Consider the following 12,120-nt stretch of genomic DNA (forward strand, 5'->3'; position numbering starts at 1 on the left):
TTTGTTTCTACTTTTGAATCTTGCGATGCTCATTTCGGGTGTATTAATTACCACATTGAAAAGATTAAACTTCGTCTATAGCCAATTTGATAAGAACAAGCGTGACATCAATTTTGGAAAGCAAAAAAATGCGTTTGCTAGACGTCACAAAGAAGTAAAGATCAGCTTGACCTTTGATTTAGGAAAGATAACGTTAGTCTGCTCCCAAACGAACAACTGTGTGATAACTCATTCGAGATGGATCGAATCTGATGAAGAACAAGTGTAGGTTTTTTCACTAGATCTTGTCTAACAGTGTTGCCATGTGTGCAAAATTACTGGAACGGTTCAATGCAGGTAGCAGATTTTTATTACACAGACAACACAAACTGGCAAAGAATCTCTCTTCACGAAATTTTAAATACGTTTCTCTCTTTTCTATGTGACTGTAAACACGTATTACTATTCATTGGTTCTAGAATACCACTACGATAACGCAAATTAGTTTATATAATAATATTCAACGGATAAGGGAAAGGTGAAAGCTGTGATGAATGATTCATAAAATCTGATCACAGAGTTCTTGATTCCGAAATAATTTGATACAAGCATTTACCCGTGGAATTTGTTTCTCCGCGAGAACTAGGGTTCATACGTAAATGATATAGCATTTGAGTTTATCAGAAATAACTAAGCCTTTTAGAGAATAAAAGGTAGCATGCCGTGCAGATGGCTCTCTACTCTAACTTTTTAACGGTAAATCCTACAGGCTTAGTGCTTTCGACGAAGTTGTTTATCAAAGAATAATAAATAGGCTCAAATTTTTCTAACTGCCTGTCCATCGTCTCTAGTTGACGCAATTTGCTGCTGCGTTTTGAGATCCTCTTACATTGACTTCATTGTCCTCCGCGTATTTCCTGGAAAGTGCGTCAAATAGACGATAGAGTAGTTTATCTTTGTCAGACGAGTGTTGCCATGAATGTCAAAATTGGCTTCGAATGTAACTTATTTAATCTGCTAGTCTCGTTGAGAATTGAAATATTTGTGCCAAGAATTTTTCAATCCGTTTGCTCAGATAAGTAAGCTTTTCGAGCCGATTTAGGTGATTTCAACCTTTTGCGTCTGCTTTTCCGCATAACTTTTTGAGTCAGCATTTCATCATTCCACCAAAGGGTTCTTTTTAGAAGCAAACAAACCTCTAGGTATGAGTGAGTTTTTCTATCCACCGTATCATCCAAGTCATTTGGAGATTCAATCGCTAAAAAATAGCCATAACCCCTAGTTGCCGAGTCCGCTTCTGAGAGGCCCCCGCTTCTGAGAGGGTCCCGCTTCATAGATTTGGGATGACGATATTTAGCTAACAGTTTAAATGATCAAAAATGATGTATTTATGATCAGATAATAATGGTCCGAAATTTATCAGAAGGAGCCAGTTTGCCAACTCATGCGTAATATTGTTGGAGCATAAAGTTACACCTAACACCCTCTCCTTGTCTGATCAAGCATGTGTTGGGCGGTTTCCTGTATTGTATATATACAGATTTGTGCCGCTCAACTATTCCATAGATTTGGAGTTCCATTTCTAGCAAATAAGATTCCCATAATATTTTTAGAAATACGCAAAATTGAGTTACATTCAAAATCAATAAAATTCTAAAGTGATTTTTTACAATATTTCAATGGAACAATTTATGTGTAAAAAAAACAAAATCTCATAAACCCTCTCGCAGGTTGATGGGATTGACGGTATTGTAAACATCATCAAGCCACAATATATTCAATAGAGTTATCTAAATATAAGGACCTTCGCTCTTTTTAGTTTTTATTTGCTCCAAGTTCTACTACTAGAGGTTAATTAGTTCTCATGTTAATAATCCACCAAACATTATGATTACTGAGGATTTGATTTATATAAGAAGCCCGCTTCAAGATGTTGATTACAATACGCCTCGATAGTGGTGTGTCGAGGAGGCCGGGAGGGCTGATATGAGCCTTTTGTCTGTTCTATACCTTTCCTCTATTCACCAGCTCATAACCAACAATCAACCAGTAACAAATAGATAATTGAGAAAGGATGTGCTATGTGTGGTGATTGGCTATTCAAGTATTAGTAGTGTTTGAAGTACTAATGTGTGTCTCATGTGATGATCATAACTTCAGCTGTATCTTGTACCTATCTAATCTATTACGTCTCTCATATATTGTCTTTTATTTCTTCTTTTTGAGTCCTATACTGCCATTCTACAACCGCCTTCAGCTGGGTCAACAAAGATGGTGATAGTGAACGTCTTAACACTCACACATTCTCAAACGCGGTCTCAGCGGGAACCTACAAAAATGCCATCGTGCACGCGATTACGAATCGGTCACGTCCGAAAGTCTATCCTTGATCCTAGAAGCCTAGGTCCATGCCTTCAGCTGGACCAATTAAGAATATACGCCCATACCTATTAGACAACACGTCTCATGGCGACATGACCGGGAACCCTATCGATATAAACGATCCCACTCTCTGCCAGAATTCAAACCGCGCTCTGAAAATTTAATATCAGACTCACGGTTCGCGCAACCATTCAAGAACACACGTTACAAAATCACGTCAGCGCACAAACGTTAGAGCCCCTCGCGATTTTCCAAGCAACATACGAACTCGCAAACATGATTACACCCTGGTGATAAGGTGAAAATCTCAGCACTCATAAACTTAGCAACACGATCTCAAGTGTCAACCTACAAACTCCCGCGCTCGCGCCATCATGAATCGGGATCGTCCGGAAGTATCTATCCTCGGTACAAACAATCTAGATCCTTGTTAATTATTAAAAAAAATAATAAAATTGAAAAATAACTACCATATCCACTAGACAAAACGTTCCATGGCGACATAACCGGAAACTCTAGTGATATGGGGTAACTCTCTCCCTGTCAGAATGTGATCCGTACACCGAAAGCTAAAGATCAGAATGACGGTCCGCGAATATATGAATCGCCGCAGGGTTTCAAAATCGAATTTATACACGCGAAGTCACATACACGCGAGCACACGCGACAAACACGTCAACATACGAACGCTTAAGCCCTTCGCGATCATCTACGCACACCTATGCCCGCGATCGCGTAAACTTGATAACACTGCGGCAATTATGTGAACGTTTTAGTACTTACGAAGTTACAAACGCGATCTCAAACGCCAACCCGCAAATGCGCGATCATGAATCGGTCACGTCCGGAAATCTTTAACCTTCATTCTAGCAATTTAGGTCCATACATTCAGTTGGACCAATAAAAAAAAAATAAAGCTCATATCCACTAGACCACGCGTTTTACGACGACATGATTGGGAACTCTAATGATATGGAAGAACCCACTTCCTTCTGGAATCTGAACCGTACACAAAAAATTAAGTATCAGATTCACGGTCCGGGCGCGATCATTCTAGAACACACGCGAATATGCGAAAGGCACACAGTTATGAAATAGAATTTATGCACGCGAAGTTACACGTTAGCACACGCGACATACAAACGCACACGCGATCGAGCACATTAACGTACAAATGTTCGAGCCCTTCGCGATGATACACGCGATTCCGAGTCCCTACGCCCGCACATGCCGGAACCGTACAATGAATATCACATTCAGAATCACGGCCCGCTACAATTGGCCTATTGCAGTGTTTTATTGGGCGACATTGCCTGTCTCGTCTGCAAATTGTAGTATGTGATTCTGACGGGGAGCCCTTCCGAGAACCTAGCTCTACAGCTCCAGTAGGACAACTCTCGAGAAAAAAAAAAAAAAAAAAAAAAAAAAACAGAATCTCATAAACCATCTTCTCAGCATAATTTTAAAGTTCTGTACTTTTATTGATTTTCCGGGAATTGAATCATCTATGACGCGTGGAGGAATTTCTACCTTGGCATTGCCAATGGTGTTCGGGTGGTAAGATTACGGTGAAAACGCCCTATGCCTTCCTTTGTGACACTGAAACATGGCACCCCCTATGTACAGACTACACTGTGCACATATGACCGACAAAATATCGCGTGCAAGTTTCTAAAACAGGACCATGAACAAAAATCATGTGCTTCATTATAATGTTCCATTTCCCTTCGGTAACGCCTATGCAATGCTGTTTTGTTTTGTGAACTTCAGGCACAGTTTCCACCATACCATAATTAAATCGATTCCTTGTACGTGAATTAGTTCACAAGTTTATGAACATTGTTCATAAAACTCATGATTTTTTCATAGGTATTGAAACATTATTCAGAGCCCGACTGTGCGATGTGGACGGATTCATGATTTGTTACATCCTGAACATAATCTGGTTTTCGTGGTTGTGAGTTAGTTCACAAAATCAAAACATTTTCACGTGAACTATTTGACGAAACCCGAACTATTCAAGAATTGTTTCAATCATCGTGAACTTGTTTCATGATTACTAACATATTAGTCACGATCTAATATCCGTGCTCGCGGAATAGTTCACGAAATAGCGAAAGTCATAAAATGTTATTCATCTATATGTGAACTGATTCATGATTTCTAGCAAATTAGTCATAACTCACCATTAATGCTCGCGAAATAGTTCTCAAAACCATGAAATAATTTTCATATATTCGTGAACTACTTCATAGATCGTAGTATATAAGCACGACAAGCCATTCGAGCTCGTGAAATAGTTCACAAAATCATGAAATCCTTTTCATGGAAACATGAACTGATTCATGATTCCTAGTATAATAGTCTTGCTTGATCATGCGTGCCCGTGAAATAGTTCACAAAGTCATAAAATATTCATGCGTCCGTGGACTGCTTCATGATTTGCAGTACATGATACACGATCTTTCTTGTGTGCTTGTGATATTTACAAGACATCCGTTGTAATTTTGAATTTCATTCAACTCTGCACATGGTCTTTAAATTTTCACGTGAACTACCTCACAAAATTTGGATTTTTTCATGAAATATCATATAGTTAGCTCTGGTTTCTAGCGAGTAGCAATAGGTTTGACAAGCAGATATAAGAAAACTATCAGGACCTCGAACATCGTTATTCATTTATGATGTCCCGATACAAGATGAAAATAGCGCTGAGCCCCTACAACAATATATTATAGAGCCACAAATCGTTCGTGATGAAGTTCACAAAATAAGATATCGTGAATCAAGCACGCTTTTATGTTCCAATTCATATTGTCACGATACTCCGAATAAAAAATGCGATGGTACCTAAACAGGAACATGAATTGCATTACTCCACGAGTTAAATCGAAAGTGAGCTCACGAATAAAATACCACGATAACATGCATACATATGATAAAAATTGTGACTAAGATCCTGAAACCATGAGCTTTAATAACACTAATCGTGACTAAAATATTAAAAACCGGGACAGTGATAATGAAATCATGCACACAATTCACTCTACTTGTGAACAAAATATCATGATAAAGTTAATAGAAAATCCTGAAATCATGAACATAAGTCACACTACACTGCCAGAGAAATCCAATACGAAAGTCGTGAATAAAATAAGATAACATAATGAGAAAATACGAAAATCGTGATAACGATCCTGAAATCATGAACATCGTTTAAACATCGGCTGTTTTAGTTGATATTCTTTAAATAAACCAGTATATCCCCAAATCATGAACAATAATCATACAAAAACCAAACATGTCCAGGGGCTTGTACAATTGTACATATCAAGGACAACTTAGTACGTGTCAATTCTGTGAACAAATGGCACATTACGGACAACCCTGCCCAGAAATTGCTGAGGAAAGCTAACCTGCAGAAAGAAAGCTTCAATATCTTTACATGAACCACAAACGGTTGTCAAATTTGTGGTTGTGAAATAGTTCACGAAATCATATTCATGTATTCGTGAGCTGATAACCGGCTTTCCATTCGTGCTCGTGAAATAGTTCATGAAATCATCAAATATTATTCACAAATTCGTGAACTGGTTCATGATTCCTAGCACAATAGTCACGACTAACCATTCGTGCACGTAAAATATTTCACAAAATCATAAAATAATATTCATAGGTTCGTGAACTAGTTCATGATTCCTATGACGACCTAGGATCCCTAATCAATTTCAATTTCATGCTACATGGTCATGAAATTTCCACGGGAACTATTTTACAAAGTCTAGAGTATTATTTGTAGAATCATTTTTGTTTCATGCACTATTCCATGAAATGTCGTGTTCGTAATATAGTTCATGGCATAAGATCCCGCTTATTAGTCACACATTTATGTTCCTGTTTATATTGTCTCGATACCCCGAGTAGGGGAGACCGGGGCTAGTTGGCGGTGTTTTCAGTTTTCATTTTTTACTGCTTTGTTTTTGGTAGATCTTACAAAATAGAACACGTTGCATGAAAGGCTAGACTGTTGGCAACATCTCTGAATTTTATTAAAATGTTTGATACGTTGTCTTCATTTCTAAAGACAAAAATATGTGACGCGGAAAAGCCTCCAACTTACCCCAGCCTCGGGGTAAGTTGGCGGTATGTAAGTTGGCGGACTGCCAGAAAATAAGGGACCATCCATAAATGACGTAGCGTTTTTTGAGTGATCTTTAACACCCCCTCCCCCATCGTAGCATTTCGTCACAAACTTCTAAATACCCCCCTGGTAATTACGTAGCTTGACGGTAACTCTACCCCCCCCCTTTGTCCCCGCAAAATTTAAAAAAAAAACTAAACGATGATAGTTATTCCCCTGTAAAAAGCTACGTAGCATGACAAGACCCCCTACCCCCCTGTCGTCACACATCATCACAAAATACAAAACACCCCCCTCCCCCATATAATGCTGCGTCATTTATGGATGATCCCTAAGTAGTATTTATGAAATGTGCCGATTGTCTTTTCAATAATACTGTATAGTATTCGACACTTTTCATGATATTTCAGTCTCAATACCCCGTCATTTTGACTTCGACGCGTACTCCATATTCAAAAGCAAATTTTCGAAATTCTTCAGGCGATTAGCTGAAATAATTGTCCCCTGCATTGACGAGAGACACAAGAAAAAGTTTCTCTTTGGAGTGAATTCCAGTAATAAAAATATATGATAACTATTTTTGCACTATAAATAGTACCGCCATCTTGCCCCGTATGCGTTACCGCCAACTTACCCCAACCGCATTTTTTATAAAAAAAAGATTTAAAAAATTACTTTTGGGTATGAATAGGTATAATATCTACACGGATGCTGAAAGCTCTTTTCACGCACTATCGAAAAATATAATCGTTCGGGGAATAGAAATATTACAAAATGTTTCAAATTATGAAAATTTACAAAGTTTGCTCAATAACACAATATCGCCCACAGCTTCTACAAAACTTATTGTTTCGCAACAAAACACATTGGATAATGCGTTTCACATTACTTGAGGTACACAATGAGAGACAGCGCTTTATGTCTAATAGAAACGGAGAAAAGAGGGTTCCGCCAACTTACCCCAACCGCCAACTAGCCCTGGGCTCCCCTACACAAACCGATGATAACCAAAAAAATAGCGATAACGAAGAGAAATAACGAATATCATAACAAAACTACAAGGGGCAGCCCTATGGGGTTGCACGAACTGTAGACGTAGGACTATACTACTTAATGTAAAATATTTATTTTCTTAGTACTTAGTGTGTGGGAAAAACACCCGGACCGGTGAAGAAAAATCAAATTTTAGACAATATAATCACATCGCATGTATAGAACAAGCTTTCTAGTTGCTCTCAAACAGATCCTAAAAGTTCAAACACCCATGGATAACCCCAAGTTTGTAGATGTGTTTCGATGCCACAGGATTGTAAAATGGTTAATATTACGTCATGAAAATTCAATTCTTCCGTGACAATTTTTTTTTGTCTGCAAAATGCCCTGTGTGTATGCAAAGCTCATGATTTGTTGGGATATTAGCATTGATCGGAAAATGCTTTCCAACGCTGTGCATTGCATACATACAGGACATTTTGCAGGTCACCAGAAGCTGTTCATTTTACCACCGCCACATGTTCATTTTACCCACTCGCTATGAACATGTCTCATTTTTGGACATGTTTAGAAATCAAGAATCATGTTTGAAAAAATGTGTTTATGACGAAGTATTTTTACCAGATATGTACAAAACATGTCTAACAAGAAACATAAGGTGATTGTAATATCTCATTCACTTATTAGTTAGAAAATGATGACTTTGCTTAACGTGTTCATTTTACCGCCAGTTCCCCTATCTACCAACACATTCGACCCATACATTGAACCCAAGCGTACAATGCAAAATGAGTCAATGCTGATGATGATGGGTAGAGAGAAAGAGACAACTAGTACCACCGCGACATTATTAGTGCATTTCACCATTGAATTGAAAGGAATGGCCGCGCTTAGCCCATCTGTCATAATATCGTGATTTTTCATAGCGAAGGGCTGAATGATAACACATTTCGTTCCAAAAAACAGCCCTGCGTTATGCAACACTTTGTGCAGGTTGATTATACCAGTTGCAAGTGGGGCCAAATTCACCAAGTTCCGTAAAATCCCTTTTAAATTACAGAATTGATAAAATTGCTTAGATGAGCTAAACTAATTAATCAAATCCTGTTTTAAAAACTGTCCTTGCGTTTAAACCAAAATGGGAAGCTTATTACTACCACTACATTACTTAATTTCAATCGAAAATAGCAAATACATGTGCTAGTTAAACCAAAAATTTACTGGCAACATTACAGCGGCATTTAGGAAGCAGTCGGAGCGGTCGCCTGTTGGACGACACAGGGTAGCGTCCCTCCACAGTGTAACGGACTTCTAGCTCAGACCCACTGGCTGTAAAAAACACAGCGCAGTGATCTGCTTCGCCAGCCGTTCAACAGGGAACTGAGCGTGTCTGGCGAAGTCCGTTCTTTAAATAGTCGATGATGACGTCATTCATAGAAGCGTTGCGCGCTAGGTATACCAATCCGTCGTACAGGGCTTGGGAAGCGCTATCTTTCTGTGTGTTAATGCGCGATATTTTGACAAGGTTGTATATTATTTAATTTTTTAATGCCATGATATCAAAAATCTTTGGGTTTATCTATTGGAATCTATTCTTAGAAGTATTTCGGGGCGATTTGCGCAAAAAATTTGAAAATTTATCGTGAGATGGCTGAATTATATGCGTTTAAAATTGGACCACTTTTCGTTACATACCATTTTTGTAGAATTTGCAGAGTGCACCCCCATATCGAAAACAAAGACGTAGTCCTACGTCAAAAATTGCTGATGTTATGAACATCAGTCACATTACTCTGCGTGTACTCGAAAGTAAGCCCTAGAATAAAATATCACGATAACGTGCAAACGAATTACGAAAATCGTGACTAAGATCCTGAATTCATGAACATAAATCACTACTCGTGACTAAAATATCACGATAGCCTGAATAGAAATTATGAAAATCGTGACAAAGATCCTGATATAATGAACTAGCCAATACCTATCGCGCGTTGCTGCGACTTTCAACGAAATATGAGGAAAATACAATTTCTTCCGAAGCGCCATCTGGAGGGCAGATAATTCCCAACCAATAGCACACAAACACGCTCCAGAACAAATGCCTACTATGAGTAAATTTTGACGGCAATCGGTTAAGCCGTTTGGGAGTCTATAAATCATATACATACAAACATTGACTTTTATATATATAGAAAGATAGATAGATAGATAGATAGATAGATAGATAGATAGATAGATAGATAGATAGATAGATAGATAGATAGATAGATAGATAGATAGATAGATAGATATAAATCACAATACTCACGCAAAAATCGTGGCTAGTATCCTAAAATCATGAGCATAAATCACTACGCATGACTAAAATTCCACGAAATAGAAATTTTTAAAATCGTGACTAAGATCCTGTAATCATAAAGATAAATCACGCTACTCTGATAGAAAAATCCGATAACAAACTTATCAATAAAATATCACGGTAACTTGATAAAAAATCACAAAAAAACGCGAATGAGCTTCTGCAATCATGAACATCGTTGAACTGTCAGCTTTGAATTCCTAAATTGTGAACTAGGATCACAACAAAAACTAAACTTGAGAACAACCACAGTAACTCTGCCAAACATTCGAAGGTAACGTCATGTATATATTCAATGCGAACTAGTTTTTTGGAAACAAGAATTGTTTCAAGAATACGAGGTTCATTGTTCATGATTTCATGAACTTAGTCACGGTTTTCGTAAATCCTTCATGTTCTTGTTTTCATGAATCTTGTTTTCATAAATTTATGAACGGATTCTTTTCTGTGCCCCAAAGATGGAGAGGTCACACTTGTGACCCGCAATGTTGGAATGTTGGAAGCCAGGAATAACATCTGATCGTGAATATCAAGGAAGTAATCAAGATGATGATACGGACGTAATTTCAGGAACATGTGCAATATTTCTGTAACAACTAACGGCACTGCCGAACAAGATACAGACAACAAATAGAAAAGCTTGTTGATCGTAGTCAACAAAACGAAAAGGCATAACAAAACAGTCGACCATGATCAGACAACAGCAGCGATGATTGTATGAAGGAAAGCAACGATCAAGGAATCAGGCTGAATAACCCTCAGGCGATGCCGAAAATACTCCACCGCCTAGGAAAAGAATCTGCGTTCGAGTAGCCAAATTTCGTGCGAAAGATTCAATGGAAACACATTAAAATGTTATCTTAATTTTATTTGTTGTGAATATGTAAAAGACACACGGCTCCTTTAAGCTGACGCACCGAGCTGCTTAAAAGAACGGATCGAAAAAAGCGAAGTGAAATTAAGAGTATTTTGATGAAACTGTTGATACCATACCATGAGTACCATTACTCTACGTGTTAAATACGGTATTAAACTCGATAATACAATATCATGATGATAAATTACGAAAATCATAACCAAGACCCTGAAATCATGAACATGAATCATATTTTTCTGTCAGAAAAATTTGATAGTAAATTCGTGAATAAAATAGCGTGATAACGCGAATAGAAATTAATAAAATCATAAATGTAAATTATATTACTCCGCCAGAAATTCCAATAGCAAACTCATGAACAAAATATCACGAGATCCCGGATTGAAATGACGGAAATCACGACTAAGATCCTAAAAACATGAACATAAATCACACTACTTTCCCAAAAAACTACGATAGTCAACTCAAGAAAGAAATATCACGCTAACGTGACGTGAAATTGCGACCAAGCTCCACGGAAATCATGAACATCGTTTAACTGTCAGTTCTTTTAGTTGATATAATGAAAACAAACCAGTGTATTCCCAAAGTATTAACATGAATTGAAGTATGACGTCACAATTTTCACAAATGGTTCAGTTCGCGAAATCGTTATTTTTCATGAATTTATGAACAATTTTTTTCCATGTACATTAGATAAAGTAAGAAAAGTTTTATTCCAAATTAAAGATCTCTTTAAAATACCAGTTATTTCGGAATCATCATTTAACAACATGCGAAAAATTTGGAAATTTTCATTTTTTATAGAATTAGTAAGTAGGAAACTATTTTAGTGATCAACAACGTTAAGCGTTATTCTCTCATTTCACCTAGATATGTAACTATTAAGGCTCTCAGAAGTTCAAACTTCAGAGCCTTTTTTCTGTTCTGCGCCTTTCCTCTATTTACCCGCTCATAACCAACAATCAACCAGTAACAAATAGATAACTGAGAAAGGATGTGTTATGTGTGGTGATTGGCTATTCAAGTATTAGTAGCGTTTGAAGTACTAATATATGTCTTTCATGTGAAGATCATAACTTTAGCTATATCTTGCACTGCCCATGATTGCATATCTGTACCATAATGATAGGAAATCCCATAGAAAACGGGACAACTAAGCGATCATGGGTCTGTCTAATTTATTACATCTCTCATATATTGTCTTTTGTTTCTTCTTTTCGAGTCCTATACTGCCGTTCTACACCCGCCTTCAGCTGGGTTAGCAAAGATAGTGATAGTGAACGTTTTAACACTCACACATTCTTAAACGCGGTCTCAAGCGGGAACCTACAAAAATGCCATCGCGCACGCGATTACGAATCGGTCACGTCCGGAAGACTGTCCTTG

The 12,120-nt window shown here is 37.6% G+C and overlaps 1 protein-coding gene across 2 annotated transcripts in view; it reads left to right on the plus strand.

Moving 5' to 3' along the window:
* LOC131677570 (metastasis-associated protein MTA1) overlaps window positions 1-12,120 on the plus strand; it is a 194,992-nt gene that overhangs the window by 1,807 nt on the left and 181,065 nt on the right. The gene's annotated exons all lie outside the window — the stretch shown is intronic.

Source organism: Topomyia yanbarensis, chromosome 1, assembly GCF_030247195.1.
Source record: "Topomyia yanbarensis strain Yona2022 chromosome 1, ASM3024719v1, whole genome shotgun sequence".
In the NCBI taxonomy this organism is placed as follows: domain Eukaryota; kingdom Metazoa; phylum Arthropoda; class Insecta; order Diptera; family Culicidae; genus Topomyia; species Topomyia yanbarensis.